Genomic DNA, 20,352 nt, shown 5'->3' with positions numbered 1-20,352 from the left:
GGATATGAATCTCTGTGTGAGTGTGCAAAGAGAAATTGAGCATATTCCCGCTGTAGCCGTCATTCACATACGATATACCCCCATACCCACTTTTCCTTGTTGTGGAACTAAAGCCATCCCCCATGCCATCCAGATGTTCCAGCTCGCATTTTCTCCACCATAGAGAAACAACCCTCCGCTAGCCCTCACCCCATATGCGTCTCGAGCGTGTAGTGTGTTTGGATTTGTACACACTCGCATATATTTTAATTAAATTTAATTAGTTAATTCATTCACATTGAATTTCCCGCCCACTTGCACCCATCTCGTCTCATTCTAATTTAACTTTTAGCTACTCCTCCACTTCTTTTCCACATACACACACGTCGCTTCAGGAAGAAAATCATTTCTATGGAGTGGGGGAGGGTTGTTTTTCAAAGTACCTACACAAAATGAAAGAAGAAAAAATAAATTCGCTGAATGCTTGAATTAAAAATTCTTAATAGAGAATTAAGAGGTTTTCTTGATATTGGGTATTGCTTCAAAGGTTGTAAGCCCCTTATAAGGAGACGCCTGCAATTAATACCTAATATTTGTAATCTGTTAACTTGATAAATGAATTTAATTTCTTTATTAAAAAAAAACTAAAATTGCAAACTAAAATTAAATTAATATCTGTAATCATAATTAAGATATAAAAAAGTTAAAAAAAAAAACAAAGAAAAAATAAACTTTGTAAAATTCAATATACTTTCCCCCCTAGAAAAATGCGGCGAGTTTGATTCCATGTGTAATTTTGCAAAGAGGCTGGAAAATATTTAAAATTCGCTCATTTCTCTTTGTTTCACTTCTTGTTTTTTTCTCCATCACGCAGCACGATATATACTATAAAAAGCAAGTTAATATTATTGCATACACACCACATAACAACCCTCTTTTCTGTATTGAATTCCATCGTGTTATTGCTGCAAACAAAAACATAAAGCTGAGCTTTAAAGCTCCCATCCGGACTATCGCATTGTCTTGATGAAATTCTGTGCGAATGTCACCCCTTTCGCTGTTGCTCATCCTCTTTTATTTAATTTCTCGATGTGCCACAGAAATCCCGAAACGAGAGGGGTTTGGCCCCAGAGGGTGGGTTTCAGAGGGATGGTACATATAGGATTCCCAAGCCCCATCCGGAAGGTGGCTATATACCCCCGAAAATTCAACTAGACGGTGTGGCGGCAATTAAAAACAGAATGTCTATGTCTCCCACACTTCTCAGTCCCAGAGACCCTCCGGAATCCCAACCACATGAGACACACAATCGTCCTCGGGCATGGTTCTCGAGGACAATTGCAAACAGTTGTGTGTCCTGTGGCGGAAATATTAGGGAATTTGGCCCATTTTGGACGCAACACAGATGAAACCATTAACTGGAGGATTATTTGATAATTTATTAACCCTTTTAGGAAGCAACTCCCTGCCCTCCCCTCCTTTCACACACACACGGTAAATTCGGAAACTGTTTTAGGTATTTCGGAATAAATTATATTTATGTGTATGCAGCTACACTATATTTAAATAACAAACAATTCTCTAGAATTTATTGTGGATTTTATAAAGTGAAAGTGAAAACTGCCAAGGAACAATGTTCATTCTACGCAACAGATGGCACCATTGATACATTTCAAACTAATTTAATCACAAAAGGTAGAAATTTAGTTTCTCCATGCTGGATAATTTAATATTCCTAGAATTGAAAATTCTAAGGAAGACACAAACTAATCAGCATTTCCCCTATGTTATACAGTGGGGCTTCATGTTATGGCTAAATAAAAATAATCATACTGCGATGTTATTAGAATCATTAGAATAGATTAATTTCCATCCCTATTAAAACTAAAATGATCATATTAGACCTAGTAAAACATTTTCTGTTTTTTCCAAAAAAAACTTCTGTGTAACTCTCGTAACTCTGCACATGATTGTGCTTCGAGATCCTCCTGTTACATCATATTTTTCTCTCCATGAGCATAAACCATTTTCACCTTTCCGAATTCAGTACAAAAAAGCTCTTGCAAAAAATAAATCACAAATTATTTTCATTATACTAAATTAAAATTTCATCTTCAATAGACATTTTATTATTGTTTATATGGATTTTCATTGATGAAATGTTGTAAAATGTTTGACTGTATAGAGGTCGAAACAGTCGAAAGTCAATCATAACGCGTCCAGTTATAAGAGTTGGTGTCCCACAACGTGTAGAAGTTTGTTTATACGTTGAAATACTATTTGTGAGCAATATCAGTAGGAAAAGTTGATTTTTTTTGTGAAATTCAGCAATTTGATGCATAAAAATGGTCATATCTCTAGTTCTATAACACATACAGAAATTTCTTGACTAGTTTTGGAAATGTCCTGAAATAAGCTATAATTTGATATATATCTCAATGATTTTCAAGGTCACCTCTAGAACACAAAATGGCGAATATTTGTTTCAAAAAAAGAGTTTTTCGCATTTTTTGCCCTGAAGGAATGCTTCTAGAGGTTTCTGATGTTCTAGAAAGTTGTAGAGTTTTGCAAAACCTTTAATTTGATACTAAGATGAGCATAATCGGTCAAGCACTGCAGGAGATATGACTCTTAGAACTTTTAAAATGCAAGAATTTTTCATATGGCCATATCTTCTAAACGGTAACATAGATTTTCTTCATTTTCGGACTGGTAACAGATATTGAGTCCTGCTACAACATATCAAAATTTAAAGGAAATCGATGATGGGGATTCGGAGATATTGCCCCTTAAAGTTAGGCAATTTTTGTTTTTGTTTTTAGCGCCTCTTGCGGATGTTTTTGAAACTTGAAATGTTCTAGGCAGTTGTAGGGCTTCGCAATACCTTTCATTTGATACCAAGATGGTCAAAATCGGTTAAGCCGTTCTCGAGTTATATCGAAAAAACACTTTTTGCTTTAGGTCGCCATATTTGCTAAACGGCTTGACCAATTTTCAAGTATGAATTCTTGATGAAAACGTCTCACTGAGCCTTACAACATACTAAAATTTCAGACCTCTAGCTATAAGAGAACTGGTTGACGGTATTTCAAAATGGCGGACGGCGGCCATCTTGGATTTTGAAAATACGAAAAAATGAAATTTTACACCCACATTTCTATAGAAAACTTCAAACCCGAAGTCTCTACCTGTTACCGTTCTCGAGCTATAAAGCAAAGTTTAGAGTCCCGGACGGCAGGCCGGCAGGACGGCAGGACGGCAGGCCGGCCGGATCAAAAATTTTCCACCACCATTTTCGTAATGTGGGATGTCTAAAACGTGCTCATACTAAGTTTGAGCCCGATCTGAGGTGGTCGGTTTTTCCGACGATTACAATACTTGGTGTTGGCCACGAAGTGGAACACCAACTAATTGATCTCCCTGCATTTTTTTTTATTCATTGTGATCCAATTCGATTTTTTTTTCAGGATTCTATTGATGTAGGTAACTAAGGCGACGTATTGGGTGCAACTTGTAATTAAATTTCCACACTTTTTCTGCGCAAAATGCATTGGAGTGTATGCGGTGAGGAGTTTATGGGCACTGAAATAAATTTGCCCATGTAAATTGCACTTGGTGAATGTCTCTATTGAGGATCACTCCAATTTACTTCGCATCAAGTCCCTGGGGGGCATGGGGTGCTTTATTGAGGACAGTCTTTATTTCGGAGGTAATTAAAATGGTCTCTAATTAATTCCGCACTCTGTGAATGGGGTTGGGGAATGCAGAGTGGCGGTGTGGGGGAGGGAATGTAAAGGGGTGAAATATTGAAGAGAGTTCCAGAGAAAGAGTAGGTATAGAGTGGTTTTGTGAAGGGGTAAGAGACGTAGTATATGTAGGATACTCTGGGGCTACCTTTTGTACCCAGTGGAGGACGATAATGACGGGCGTGTTGGCGAATGATGGAGTGCCAATGATGATGAGCTCATCATGCAGTGTTTTCAGGTCTCTGTCGCACTCAAAAGGCATTCCGGGAATAGCTCGAGAGAGTCTCTTTTTGTAATGGACGCGCAAGCAATGATGCAATGCACTGCTGGCATTAATATGAGCCAGCATAGGTGCTGCACCAACAATAAATATATAGAGGAGAGTGAGACCCCAACACAACAGCGAAATGGCATTATAAACGCATGAGGCGAAGCTGTAGAATGTCAGCTCATTAATTTAATTAATTAAATATATTTCGATATTCGCCATTCCTCTACGGTGTGTGCCTTTTAGCCACTTGATATACGAAAATTCATTCCATTTAATTAGTTTTCCACAAAACACCGCAAATGTATAACATATTTGTTAATTATGTGCTCGCGAGAGAACCTGCTGTTGGATGTTTCATTTTCGTACATTTCTCAAAATGAATTTCATTTAAATAACAATCGCTCTTTGTCTTCTTAATTTGCACTACGGTGCACGTCTCCTCTCCTCGCTGGATGGTCACACCTCCTGTGATGGACTTTCTGCCGCGGGGGTTGAAACTCCCAGTGAGAGCACCATAGAGGAGAAAAAGGTCTCTCTTGATGCGCTTTTCCACCGACACGGGTGGAAACCTCAGTGCTAAATCACGACTTAATGCGAAGGGATGATAACTACTCAAAGCTATTTACTATTTGGTTGTTTTATTGTTTGTTATCTAATTCAAAATTTTCCAATTAAGGGCTCTTTAAAGAAGTTTATTTGTAAGTATTTATATGAAATAACCTTTCATTTGGGAAAATTATCGAGATGCGAAAAAATAAATAAATAAGAATTTTCAGTGAAATTACCAATTTTTACAATGATATGTTCAAAAAGAGAGATATAAAACGACGAAGATTTAAATAAAAATACTAAAAGTGATGTCACCATAGTGTGTTTTTCGTATGGTGGAAAGTAATCGGAAAATACAATAGTGACATCATTATTTATATTTTTGGACAAATCTGTTTTTAAAATTTTTTTTTAATATTTAATCAGAATGCAATATTTTCATAATAACGATCCATACATGTATATGTACACTACTCGCGAAAAGTTTCCGGGCAAGGCTAAAATGGGATATTTTTGAAGGCAAAATTCAAATGGCTATATCTTCGGCTGTGGTTAATCGATTTTAAAAAAATTACCAGTTTTGGAAAGGTACATTTCTCACCTTTCCAATTACATTACAGGAGAACCCCTTGATGGATTTGAGTGAAATTTTTTTTAAAAGTTAGATAATAATGTCTACTTTTAATTTTGATGAAATTTGGGCCAAGTGTAACTTATAAAAATTACATGGTCAACGCCTGAAGTTAGGGTACCCTATTTGTAACATAAGGGTATCACTCAAAAAAACATTAAAAAAGAACCACTTGACGGATCGCGATGAAATTTTTTTTGAAAGTTAGGGGACATGATTAGCTACCATTTGAATCTGAGTTTGTTCAAATCGGTCAACCACAGGCTGAGATATACTCGAAAGTGTATTTTTTCACTATGGTTCACTAGAATGGCTGTCACGACTGAACCGCTTGACCGATTTTCGAAAATTTATCAGATTTGGAAAGGGAATTAAATTACCTTTCCAACGATACTCTATTCATCAAAATCGGTGCACTAACGGCCAAGATGCAAGGGGTCAAAGTGAAAAATTGTAAAATATTGAAAAAAGTATCTTCTACCTAGTTTTACCAAAATGGCTGCCAAAAGCGAACGGATTGACCGATTTTCAAAAATTTACCAGGTTTGGAAAGGTGAGAAATGTACCTTTCCAAAACTGGTAAATTTTTTAAAATCGGTTAACCACAGCCGGAGATATAGCCACTTAAAATTTGCCTTCAAAAATATCCCATTTTAGCCTTGCCCGGAAACTTTTCGCGAGTAGTGTATATATGTATGTATATCAGAAAAATAACGGATACCTCTAAGTTTTCCACCTAAACACATACCTAAACACTAACTATGTACCCCTGGATATTTTAAGGGAATCATGTTCTTCATATTATTCGATAATTTATAGCCGATTTGACGGGTAAATTACCACCTTTGCACACCTTTTCGAAATTATTCACCCTTCTAACAACAAAATTTGATCAATTACATTCCCCTTCTCTCGGCTGTTGCAACTCCAAAGTCGCGGGGTTTGTGGCACATTCAAAGCACGATATTTAAATGTGGGCACCAAGGGGCAAGGATGAACGCAGCCAGGGCAGCTCAGTGGAGATAAGAACGACAGCACTGAGAAATTCTCCGCCCTCCGTTTTGGTGGCCGCAAGGCGATTTCTCATACCTTAAAAATTTTGCACAAAAATTACTCGAGTAGGAGAAAAAGGTGAAATTATCATGCTGAGCATTCTCCCCGGATGGGCAAAAAAGGGGCGGGCGCCAGGTCCGTGTTTGCGAATGGGGCGCCCCGAGGAATTCCGCAGAATGGTCATCCATTGAACTTCCTGCGTGCTAAACGTGCAGTTTCTCCGTCTTATAGTCGTACCATTATGAGGTTTAAATTTATGTAGTTGATTTTTGGGGGGCCACTTCATAATGCTCCCTGGCCCTCTGTTGCCCATTTGAGTTTCGGACAGAGCGGCCAAATTGCTTTTATCACCAGCAGACCGTGACACTCTTGCGGTGTGGGGCTAGATGTCGATTGTTGTCTGTCTTGGGATGATGACGAGCACGAATGCATAATGAAAGAAATATTGAATTACACCTCGATAATGACTTGACAAGAGGTGGCAAAGTCAAGATATGAAAAGAAACGAAGAAGTTAAAGGGAAATTGAAAATATGATTTATAACACTTTGTACAAGACATTGTAAATTATGTTTCTTCACTAATCTAGTTTAATTTTTGCAGATCTCACTGATAAAAATTTTAATGAATTTTAACAATTTATGCAAAGAAAACTTTTTAACATGTAAATGATTTTTTAAATTTAATTTTTATGTATGAATTCAAAAAATAAATTAAATAATTATTGACTTTGATTAATTATTTGAATTTAATTGGCATATTCTCATTTTATTCTTAAAAGGGATACAATTTTATTTCAATGATTCGCCCCTCGATGATTTCAAAATAAAACCAAACACCTGCATTTTCGCAAGAAACTTCCTTGGAGGTCGAAATCTCAATAAACGACAAGATAACCATCGTCTTCGATATAAAAAGGAATCTCGAGAAAAAAATCCTTGACCAGAGCCTCAGCTATGCGACAGAAAAAAGGGGAAAGGCAAGTTAATAATCAAAAGAAAATATTGTGTTGAATTTTCCTTGTTCAACTGAATTTTAATTTATTTCCCCAGCAATTTTTTTTCCTTCCCAGGCAAAATTCTTGGGAACATATGGTGGAGCATATTGAACATTATTGAAGTGGACACTGGCCGAATTTGGAAGGATTTTTAATCTAATAAAGAAATATTTTGATAGGACGGATTGTTTTCATTTAATTTATCCATCCAACGACAGAACAAAGCGCGCGCACACACATGGAATTTTATTGGAAAAAGGCGATTTCGGTGAATTTACTTCATGATTGCTATATTTCTCCCACCCAGTTTGATATATTGAAAAAAATTTCTGCACATTTTCCTCGTTCTTTTGCCGGCCTTAATCTCCTGCACGCCGCTTAGGGCTTAAAAAACAATCCCCACTCTACCTACGATATCGCATTGGTGAACGAAACATTGATTTTAATTGGTTCCATTCTCATTAATCAAATCCACAGAAAAACACGCTGTTAATTAATGTCCCTCGAGATACCACGGCAAATACCGAAAAGGAGTTGCATTGAAAGTAGACATGAGAGCTGAAACGAGATTTTGTGGCTGATGGAGGCATGATGACGTAATTTTTATGTAATCTTTTTCTTTGTATTATTTTCTTTTCACACTATGTATAGAATTGTAATCAAACAAAGGAGTTTATTCATCTTTGTACAGGAAAAAGGCGCTAAAGAGATTTTCCATTTTTCACCGAGATTAGCTAGGAAGCTGGTAAAAATTACTCAAAAATGTAAACAATGACGTCACTTTCGAAGCATGAAGCTCTCACGATTATGTGTCTTGAAAGAATTTTGAAAAGTACAAATGTGACGTCATTGTTCGTATTTTTGAGCATATTTGTGTCAGTTTTTACCAGCTGAATCTACTAGAAAATGGGATATATGTTTGTCAGTTAATTCATATTATCTGATTCTCTACATGAATACGCGTTATTTTTTTTAATGATGAGTTTCCCTATTTTCCTACACAAAAACGAATAAAATCCTTCGTTTTCCATTAATCTAATGGGATTCTTTAAAGGATTCGCATGTCTCTATAGCTCCTGTACAAAGATATATAATTTTCGATTTCAGCTAACCACCACTGCGGCTCACACCTCTTAACACAGAAGTAAAAGATAAATACCGCCAAACTCCTTGTGAGAATACAATTTTACTAGACTCTAAAAATGCATTTACAGAGGAAGATTTTTCTTGTGTATGCTCTCATTCTCCCCGCCATAATGTAAATTGGCAAAATAATCTCATTCTATGTAATACACTTTGATACAAGAGTAATTAAATGTATAAAGGTAGGGTGGAGATAAATCTCACTATAAGAGGGGGCAATGTGGGGGCTTGCTCTTTGGTATGGAGGAATATAAGACTTTGCGTGACTCAAAATCACTTTTTTTGCACAGCAAACCGCCACAAAAGTGCAAAAATCATTCATGTTACCATCTTTTACACGTTTGTAATGCCATTTTTATCATCTTCCAAAACTCTTTGCCAGCTGGTGAATCGTCTTCGTGGCATTTGTTGCTTCCCTTCGTAGCTCCAAAGAAGCATAGAAATCACTCGAGTTGCAACAATATGGTTGGAAGTTATATTTCTTTAGGAAGTTCCGTGGGAGATTCATTTAATGGCTATGATGGTAGCCAATGGGATATTTAAAGTAAATGTATAAGCTTAATTAAATGAGCTTTAGCCTGAAGCAGTATTGTTTGTTTTACCAAGAAATTGTTCAATTAGTTAAACAATAATTAGACCTAATGTAACTTATGTTTATGAACCTTTGGCTCCACATTGTCCGTCCCCATTCACTAGCAAAGGGAAAATTGATACAAATTATAGCACTAAAATTTATCCTGTGACAACATCCATATAAAACTTGTAAAGGATAATTTTTTCAATAAAAATAGGTCAAAAGACGTGAAAGAAAAGTCATTTTCAAAAAATTTCCAAAATCATCGAATCATCTCCTAATAACTCACAAATAAGTAGATAGTTTACCTTGTTCCAGAATTTCCCAAATCTCATAAAATATTTCTCTGACTCTCTCGTGTTCTATTCCCAAAGAGATTAAAAATACACAATATTCTTATAGAAGCATTTAGCTAGCAGTTTCTTTTTATGCTCCTAATTTTGTTTCAATTTCCTTTCTGTGATCTCTTTTTGATACCTCTTTATTGCGAAAGAATCTACTTAACTCGGGAAGGTATAGAATTCTATATTTAAGTCCCTTTTTTGGTATCCTTCCGAAAGTGATTTCCATGTAAAATCCATGAAAATTGGAATATTGAGTGGAAAATAGGCTTACTCTATATTGACATCCTCAAACAATAACCATCTTACAAAATGTATTTTTTTTTGTACGTTTCAGGGGACATTAAAAATTTACCAAAAAAAAAACTCAAGCCTGACACACTCACCTTTTGCCGTTCTCGGATGGATTTTCTCCAAATTGTCCACGTGTGGGGGGTGGTTCAAAAAAATACCTTCAAATGGTCCACTGAAAGAGACAAGAAAAGAACAAAATTCCATAAGTTGCTTAATATTTAATAAATATACAATGCCATGGGGGATGAAGGGGTGTGGTGGTCAGTTTTTTTTTTTTTTTTTTTTTTTTGAGAAGAGCCGGATGGTTTTTCGACACCCCCAATTTCCACCCAGGAGCGTCCTCGAGTGAAAAAAAAAAGGAGAATTCCACACACAGGGTGTATGAGCCACTCAACCCCTTGCGTTTCGGTGTATCACATGGTCGTCTATTATTTTTTCATTTTGTCGCCTTTTATTATATTTCGGCGTAAGTGGTAAAAAATTTCCAGTGAATATTTACTCTCACATTCCCCGGACCCACCCCTTCCGGATTCAAGATACGGTGCAATTGGGATGGTGGAACATACTGGGTGTGTGTGTCGTCCCCCGGTGAATTATACCGTGCTATGTCGTAACATATGGTCAGTGACAGATTTTCACTTATTGAAAACATTTTCAAAAACTTTATACATACGAAAGTGGATTCGCATATCAAATATGAATTTTATATTATCTACACGCTACAGTCCGCAGATTTAAACCCCATACGAGCACCCCCTGTGCCCAGCTTCCATCAGAGAACTCACCGCATTGCGAATTCTACATTCCTTCAATATACTATTTCCTCCATGTTAAAATTGACCAATAAAGTGAGAAGCTAAATTGAAAGTTAAAGGGGCTCATCAATACTGAAAATATTGTAAAAAAAAACTCCATATATGTTAGAAAACACCTTACATTTTTGTAGAAGATCTAAAAAAAATTTTTAATCTCCAGAGAGTTTTCACATTTTCAACTCTGGGAAGGTCAGCAAAAATTGACTCAAAAATGTAAACAATGACGTCACTGTTGTTTTCTTATTTCTTTAAATGTGTAATGTATCAAAGATCATTGAAGTATTTTCCTGATTCGAAAGATTTCCTCATTCAGACACGAATAAACTCCTTTAAACTTCTTAAATCTTCATGAAATAATCCAGAATTTAATTGAATGACAAGACAAAATTAATTTTCAGTGAAAATATGGTAGCCTGAAGACCCCACGATATAGTTGGAAAATTTCTAAAAAAAAATGAGTTTGGAACGTAGAAATAGAAATATTTGAATCTCCGAGTGAATTCACAATTTTCTATTTCGTCGACCGATTTCCAATTTTAATTCTATTTTTGGCAAATTATCGAAGCTTCAGGGGTTTCGATTTTGCAGATTCGTTCACTATAAACTTTTTTTCACTCGCATTTTCTCGCACACATTTCCCATGGCAGCAATTTTTCCATCACCACTTTGCTGGTGTTTTTTTTTTTACTCCATACCCCTGTGCCAAATGTGGAAGACAGAGAGCCAGCAATTAACGAGACAGTGGATTTTTGGGGGGAGAGAAGATAAAATTTTGTTGGGATTGAACAAAAAAATCATCTCTCAATCAACGATGGAGGTTTGCAAGTTGCTCTGGTTGTGACAGAAATTGCATGCGGAAGGTGAAATGACATGGAGGAATTAATCGAACACGGAATCGCGGCATTAATTGGCGTTGCTGTTTGATTTTCAATTAAAAGCAAATAAGTCAAAACGCTGCAATTATTTAATTGCTGGGGGAATCTGTGGGCAGGCTCAGGGAGGGAGGCCTACCCGCGATAGATTTATTGGATGGCATGTAACACTTTATAATTGTGTGTACATATATGAAGAATACGAGCAGAGCGATGGTGCTGGGAATCGGTGCACACTCAAGCTCTCCAGGTTTGTGGATGCTTTTGCATAAAATGCGAGGAGTTTCGCCATCCATCATTCGAGTCCTCGCTCTAATTGACACCTGTGGTATGTTAAACTGAATTCATCCGACTATTATCTAAGAGTTTGAGTGCTCCACCACTCTAGAGATATGTGACATGATAAGCAAAATACTCTTCTCGCAGCTCCTTCACTGTATACAGCAACCTCCAACTTCTTTGCCACGATGATGAAGACGAGGAGGAGGAATATTGAGCTAAAGTCACTTGCTTCTGCCATTGATGATGATAGTGCGCCCAAGAGAGACCCCCGGCAAGAAATTGCAAATACACCCAGGAAAATTTACAATTGATCCACTTCTAAGAATTTCTTTTATTTAACAAGAAAATTATGGCTCTCAAGTCTCAACGTGCCATGTTATTAAGAATTTGCAAAGAAGTAATGGGAATTTTTCAATATAACAACGTGAATTTTTGAGTGTATCAATCTTTTTTCTAACCAGTCATCGTGGTCTGATTGGCAAGTTTTGCATTCGAACCGATTACTTTTTGTATGAAAACTCCTTGCTCTATCTATTACGCCTCACTTCTCGATGATTTTTATGCTTTTATGTATATTTATTATTATTATCGAGTTGAAATAATAATAATAATGTAACGATGTCCTCTTTATCCAGCTCTTTTCGGCTAGCTTGTATAGTTACTTACCTGCCGGTGTGCTTTTTTTTGTAAGGGCGCCAGATCTCAAAGAGATCGCACACCGGGGGTTTTTGAGAGGAAGAAATCGCACAATTTGGGGAGGTTTTAAATTAAAATAGAAAATTTAACTTAAACCTCACTTTAATTATAAAAAGAGAAAAATTATAAATTTGGATTTTAAAGAATTTAATTTACACTTTTATTTAATTTTAAAGAGAAAAAGAATTTATATTTTAATTTAAAGAATTTGACTCTACTTTACTTTCTTACACTTCAAATATTTAGCAAAAGAAATTTTAATTAACGCGGAGGTGTTGAGATGATGGTGTTGCAGCTAGGAGAGCTGATTCCAGAAGACCGTTGATTACTCACACAAGAACTGGCGATAGCCTTAAAATCCCCACCACCGATCTTTCGATCTCTCTGCATTTGCCCTGAGAGGATTTTGGATATTTTACTACCGCCTAAATTTATACACCAGCCTAGCGCATGTACATGAAGATATGAATGTAATAATAATAATAATATTTCCAGGATTTTTTTGCGAAGTGTGACTACCTTATGTTTAGAAAAGTCAACTCACATCGATAATTTTTAAAATTTCGAATGGAAAAATAAACTAGGGGAACGTGGCCCAATTCCGACCTCCAAAGGACCGCGTAGAATGAGAAAAAATAGTATAACATGAAAAGTAAAATTCTTAAATTTGGTACCATTTTAAATTCTATTTATAATGCTCTTTTAATTCTCATAACTTTCCGCATTTAAAGTTTTATCAGTTTTAAGTAATTGCGGATTGAAAAAGGCCTTAAAAGGTCCGAATTGGGCCACGTTCTCCTATGTATTCTTTTAACCGAATGCTCTCAAAGTAAATAAAGTAAATTTACTAAGCGTAAATGGCTAAATCCGGGTTAAAACATTTATAAAAAAACGAATTTGTGACGTCATTGCTTGCATTTTTTGACAAATCTTAGTTGCAGCTTTTTCTTGTAAAAAATGCGAAGTCTCTTAACGATTATTAATTATTTTTTGATCTTTTACAGGGTTATGCAATTTCTATTTGTTTTCTCGGCAAAGAGAGTTTCCCATACAAAATTATCAAAATTATACCACCTCCTTTCAGGAACTTTTTGAACATATTGTGCAAAATTTCATTTTACATCAACAAGAAAATTAATATTTTTCAAGGTAAAGAATAAAATTGTTTCCTTTTTATCTCCACTCTGAGATGCACAAATTCAATGTTTATCAATTAAAAAAGAAAATTTTCATGTGAATTTTAGGTTTTCCTCGTTTTCCCTGAGTGTAACTTCCATGTTGCAAAAAAAAACACAGCGATAGAGATGGTGATCGAAGGAGAAAGAGAAAGACAATTATGGTGATCTCGGTGGGATTCCCGCGCCAGATAAGAGAATAAATAAATGGATAATTGTTGATGATAAATCTGTGATAATGGGGAGCTTCTCGTTTAATTTATGCCACACACTCACTCCATGTTTCTCTTTTTCAGCACCCAAACCTCAAAAGAAGGCATTAGAATCGTGCACTTCTCTCTCACATGAAAATGGGGAAGCTTCTTTCTTCAGCTTTTAGCGAGATAATTTATTTTATGCTTGGCCAATTTATTGTAAAGTGTATCTCCATCGGCTTTGGAGACATACACACACACGCCATTCCACAAAATTGTGTCTTAATTAATTTTACATTAAATTAACATAAATGTTGCGTTATGGTGCGCACGACTTGTATTCTCTATTCGGATATATATATTTCGATACCGGCAGACTTTGGCATGTGGAGAAAAAATTATGCGTAACTGTTAATTAAAATGAAATTTAAATTAAATCAATCTGATTTTATCGTATATATAAAATAAAATCCACCCACTCTATTTTGCTTTAACACTTTTTATGCTGAGCGGAGAAGTGTATTCGCCATCAACCACTCCCAAAGTATAGTTTTATATGCATTAAAATCGGGGCCGTGGAGGAAAACAGCCAAGGGGGAAGAGTGAGAACAGCGGATAAAAAAACGCTGCAAAAATATTGCTGTACGCAAATTAATTGAATTTTGCTGTGTAATAAAAGAAATTAAATAAATTTTTCAGTGGGGAGGCGAGACCAAAGAGACTAACTTCCAGTTACATAAAATTCCCATTAAAATTCTGGATCTTATGCGATTCTACCGGTTGCGATTAAGATCTTTATTGGTGGCCTGGCAGAGTCGCAATGGACAATTCGTGGTACATTCTGGGGACACTATCAGATGACCACGCGTACTTCCTGGCACCATCAGAAAATGCCGAAATATGCTTTTTTGTTTAGCTTTTTCATCCGAAAATACCCAAAAACAAATTTTAACCTACACAGAGGAATCCATGGAGGTACGGCGGTATGCCCTCCATTATTAATTTTGGCCGATAGATGCATAATTAATTGACTCATTTATTGATTCAATAATACACTGCCGCACGTACATTCCTCCATTTATGGTGAATGAATAAATAATTCAATAATAAAATACCCCACCCTCCACACTACCCTGTACCCTATTGAATCTCTGTGGTAAAATGAATTTTTCCAATTCCGGAACACGATAAAAATTTTATTTGTGGTCCACCCCCCGTGCTCCAAAGAGCCGATTTTTATTGTAAATTTTGTATATAATATTTTAAATCTATATTTCATTCTGGAATACTGAGAATTTTATTAATTACAGAAGATGAATCATTTGAAGTTATTTTATATTGTGGGGTTAATTTAATTGCCAACATATCCCCAACGTATTTTTTTAATTCCACCATTTTTTTGGCACGCCACTTCATTTAATTACGTGCGATGCAATGAAAATAATTGGTAAGGGGTTCTACATTGATTGAATTTCATTTTAATCGGAATTTCTAATTTATTAAATTAAAAATTTAAAAATAAATTAAAAGCCAGTGAATTATATTTTCTAATATTTATTAAACTCCTTATACTCACCTAAAGAAGGATTTTGGGCATTGAATTGCAAGAATTTAAAAAAAAAAGTCACAAAAAATATTTAATGAATTTTTTAAACACATTTACATCCTTTTGAAGTCTTTGATTAATAGTTTAATGGAAATGAACTAGATGAATCATTATGAATTCAAAGAAATCAGTCTAAAGAAATTGTATTCATGATTTTCAAGCGCCTAAATGGACAAAATAAGTTGAACTGAAGCGTACTTAATTAAAGCAATGGCGAGAAATAGAGATAAAAAAGCCTTTTAATTATTCTTAACACTTGAACCATCAAATATTTCTCGTCAAAACATCCCAAAGTGGATTTGTTGAGGAGAACCAATTGCTGGTTGAGAGAAAAACACGGCGAAAAAGTGGAAATAAATTAAATTAATTACCTAATCAAGCGCCGTGCGGTTCCCATGACCTTTGAAATGGGATTTTGGTCGTTTTATTTTACGCGAGTTTTACACTTCTTCATTTTTGCTCTGTATATATTTTTCTTCCACTTCCACTCAACCGTATACAGTTCTTCTGTCCTCTGCATTTTTGCAAACCATTCCCTGATTCATCGTCATTTGCTCTTTTATTGCATCGCTCAAGCAATCCCCCATACTTCCCATGCGGAATCTCCCTCGCACCTGAATTGGTCAATTACGGATGATATGTAAAATAACTCGCGGTGGACGATGAAAATGCTGGAAATGCATCGCGAGAAATCTGTGAAATTTTTCGGTAGCTGCTTTATTTGGCGGGCACGCATCATTATAAAGGTGAGACCCATGGAGAAGACACCGCACAGTAGATAATTAACATAGTTCCAGGAGAAGATAAAGAGGAAAGGTCGTCACTTGGTGAAACTTTTATCTCTCCCGGTTGCCCATTTCAATTTTCCCCTTGCTTCACCACGAAATTTATTATTATTTTTCTGAAATTTCTTTAATTCTGTTTAAGTAAAGAGAAGGAGAGATGTTTTCATGGGAATAGAATGGAAACTTTGCATTATGCTCGTTGTTTTCAACCAGACTTTCAACCATTAAGGTTCATTGGGTTATACGCTGACCCAAATGCTCGATTTTGCAATTTTTTCATTTTGTATAGTTATTTTATGAATATTGAGTCCAAATTAGTACGAGGCTATGACTTTACAGTCCCTGATCATTTTATAACCATTAAAGGATATCCCTAAGGACTCACGGGATCAGGAGGGACGAAAAACTGATAATTTTTGAGCTGGGATATTTTGCCAAAAATGTCTTATTTGAGCTCAAAGGAACCCCTAAAAATTATTTTTAGTTCAATTAGCTCGCTAAATTGATCACGGACCTGAAAGGGTTAAAAAGGATGGCAGTTAGCTGGGTTTTAGGTATTTTTTGTTCTACAAAAAACGAAGATTTTTTCTACTTCATCAGGCTTATAAAGAAAATATTAGCCAATTTTTTTTTCTTTATAAAGATTGAATTTTTGAAGAATTTTTTTTTTTGAGAATTTGATAACTTGAAGAAGATCTCATACACATCGGAACGTAATTCGTCCATTTAACGATTTCTTATTCGAAAAAGTACTTTTATTTGCTTATATCTATATAATAAAGAAAGGCCTGTTTGTTGGTAATCGTCGTTCCGACTTTTTTATACAAATCCACACCGTTTATCCGATCGCGATGAAATTTGGTACAGAGACCCCTTATAACAGGCGGTTTCAGATGGCCGTATTCATTTTCTCCCCAAAGCCCCCCTTCAGGTAGCCCCCATAGAGATTTCATGCAGTTTTTGCGAATTTTTGAATTTGGCGCCTAATGTGTTGTATGAAATTGATTTCTTCTCTTTCCGAAATTTTTCTCCGGGATTTATAAGTGGCCTCAATTAAACCATCACAATTTTTTTTCCTCTAAAATTCGCGCGAAGCGCAAAAAATCCCCGCGAAGCGGGGCGAGGTAAATTGGAGCGAAGCGACAATTTACCTCGTTACTTAATAAGTTCATTGATCACTACAGAACCCCTCTTTAGTGCAAATTATTAACATGAGGCATCCAATTAAACGAGGTTTTCATTGAAATTTACAATTTGGAGGCACTCCTCTGCCGATTGGAGAAGTGTCTCTTGGCCCAAAGAGCAAATCAGTGTGCCGTCGCGGTGTCAGGTATTTTAATAAGCAAATAACCACACCAAAGAGCGACAATTTGACCTTTAATTAGGTAACCGCACATCGGTTGCGACGTTTTGATATTCGATTGATGCACTTCAAAGAGGATACTTCCAACAAAACGCGGGTTCGTGCATACGATGTGTATTTAGTACGGAGGAAGAGCAAACAAGAGATTGGGAACAAAAAGCACGATGGGCATATAAAAGAAGTCACGGGACGTCCATTTGGATGTGATGCAAGTGTTCGTTTGTATTCTAATTAGCGTGCCGTCTTAATTATGTTTAAGTTATAGCTTTTATTGCGCAATAAATAAATCACTCGCTGTCCAAATTGTTCGTCAACAGGAATCTTGTGGGTAAAAGAGGAAGATGCAAGAGGCGCGGCGGTAGAAAAACAGAATAACAAAAAAAAACAAAAGGGGATGTGGTATGGAAATAATTTTCTCGCCAAGCAAGTGCAAGAACCGCGTGAAGAATGATTCGTCTGTAGGAGCACATCATACTCACCCACCTTGGCGGGCTTTTTAATAGCTGCACCGCCGAAAAAAAATCATTTTCTTGCCAATTCCAATGATTATTAGTCAATTAAGTTTTATTGATTGTTTTTAAATACACGTCTCGTGCGATGGCATCGCGGTATTGCGATAAAAATGACCATTAGTCACGGCGGAGCTCAAGCCAATGGTGACTGATTAGGTGGTGTGGCAAATGCAAGATTAATAATGTCAGTTAGTCGCCCTGGAAGATCGCTCACTGTTCGAAATTATTGATTTCACTTTGGATTTTTATGACGGATAATTTTGCTCATTTGCCTGGGACCCGGCTATTCCCATATACGGACTATTGCTGCAGCAGCTCTTGAGTCCTGAATGTGAGTTGATTAGTACGAGAAACGCAGTGAAATTAATTTTTATTGATAATTCGCGCTGGAATAAAGATGAAATTAATGGGAAATGTTCAAGACGCAATCGTAAAATTCTTCTTGCAATTGTATGTCCCTTTTGCGTGTTTCGACAGTTCATCGAACATTTACACGCACGTCTTGAAAGCATTTTTAATTAAAAATTAAAAAAGATTGATTTTAAAGTTGCGATTCCTGCATCTTCTAAAAGAGATATTTTTTCTGTCTTAATTAAAAGGCTCCCTAATGAGTGCTGTCACCTTTTCATTTTGAAGGATTTGTGAGTAAATTAATATAAAATCAAAATGACAAAATGGGTGCCTCTCGGAGTCTTTGAATCCCGCTTTACTCCTAGGAATTTTTGCCTATTAAAATTGCTTCTAATTTTCTCTCATCCATTGTTACACCCAAAGTTGGGTGGAAGATTTTAATGAATCCCCAAGCTCCCTGCATGCAGACTCCCCTATATAAATTAAAATTCTTCCCCGAGTGGTGTATTGAGATGAGTTTTTAAAGCTATATTTCTCTAATTATAATTGTAATTACTTATCGAACACATGTTTTTATGGTTCCCACTTTTAATGTTGCGATCACTTTTTTAATGAGCCCCATTTTTTATTCGCAAATATCACTTGGTGCGCCTGTCTCATTCTACTCGTACACTTCCCATGGTTAAAATTGTGTACGCAGAAGATATAAATTAATGGCACGGTTTTATTGCTAACATGCTGCATGTTTTGCAGCCAAAAAGACATTCAGCAGAGCTCCAACTCTCCCATTTGCTTTAGCAAAAAGGCAGGAGCACCCAGGGAGATGGGATGGAAATTAGGAGGGATTCTGCTGAAATGTGGATTAATAAAAATTTAATTAAATAAAAATATGAGGAGAGAAATTTATGAATGATAATTGCACAAGTTCGTGGTGTGATTCCGCCACGTCTTCCTCATCTTATAGTCTCGTACTCTCAAGTGGGGTGTTTGCATTCAAGTTTTGCCTCCCAGGTTCCTCCATGGCAGAGGCGAAAAAAAAATTGATAGTTGAGTGAAAATTGTTTGCTATTCCGTGTTACTTATTCAAAAATTTTATTCCACTCACTTCTTCGCCTCCAATCCGCACTCTGGCCAATGTGGAGGCTACACTAATGGGATGGGATGATTGCAGTTTTTTTTAGTGTATGTATAAATATGTTTTAGCATATCATATTTTGGTTGCGTTTCTTTCTGACTTTTGACAGCTATTGTATACAGCTGTTAATTTCAAATTCGTAAAATTAACTTGAATTTTGTTTGATTTGGAATAAATGTTAATGTATTACAGTATTAATTAAAGTAAAAATTTGCTTTGCTGAAGACAGACATTATGGTTTTCTCACACTGAGCGAAAAGAGTTATTCTTGAAATAAGAATTTGCGGAATTTATATTATTTCTTGATCAAAAAGAAATTTTATTTTAAAGAAAAATGTTGAGTATATTTTTTTAAATCACAAGTCAATATCTCGACGATTTATTTTGTACTCCTAACTTTATTTTTTAAAAAAAAGTTCAAAAAACTAAGAACTTATTTAAATTCTATCGTTAATCCACACGGTGAAAAAAATAATCACAGTTCCATAAGCGAGTTGGCTTAAGTCACTTCATTTGTTGTTATATTCCCGGTGGTGTTTGTGTGCCTCCTGTATAGCCAGCCAATTAAAAATTTTCGCTGCCTCGAACTAAACAACTTCACTTCTCTGAACGCTGAAAATTAGAGTTGTTCAAACTCTTGACTCAATTATCCCACTTCTCTGGACTCAACACTCTCCCGGTATGAGGGGTTCAGCGGGCCCATCCCTCGCAACAATGTCAAGAGCTATATGTCTCCACCCAACCACTCCAGACCACCCACTTCCTATGCCATAATATGCAGCTTTTTTTCAGTTATGTTTTGAATATGTGTGAGGCATGTGGAAAAAAATGTTACGTAAGTTAGGTAAAGAATACCTACATTTTGAATTGATTTTTTATGAGAATTTTTAAAATTCTTAGACAGTGTTATCAAAGGAATTTGAGAGATAAAACTCAGTTTTTAATTTCTCTAATGATTAATAAGATTCGAAGCATTACTTTAACACATT

The 20,352-nt window shown here is 35.9% G+C and overlaps 1 protein-coding gene across 1 annotated transcript in view; it reads right to left on the bottom strand.

Moving 5' to 3' along the window:
* LOC129791129 (LIM domain transcription factor LMO4) overlaps positions 1-20,352 on the bottom strand; it is a 141,313-nt gene that overhangs the window by 103,196 nt on the left and 17,765 nt on the right. Inside the window, exon 2 of the mRNA XM_055829090.1 lies at positions 9,670-9,749. The gene's annotated coding sequence lies outside the window, so the exon portion shown is untranslated. The remainder of the gene's footprint in view (positions 1-9,669; positions 9,750-20,352) is intronic.

Source organism: Lutzomyia longipalpis, chromosome 2 (genome assembly GCF_024334085.1).
Source record: "Lutzomyia longipalpis isolate SR_M1_2022 chromosome 2, ASM2433408v1".
In the NCBI taxonomy this organism is placed as follows: Eukaryota; Metazoa; Arthropoda; class Insecta; order Diptera; family Psychodidae; genus Lutzomyia; species Lutzomyia longipalpis.
Note: the sequence above shows the minus strand (reverse complement) of the source record. Positions and strands in the feature narration are given on the sequence as shown.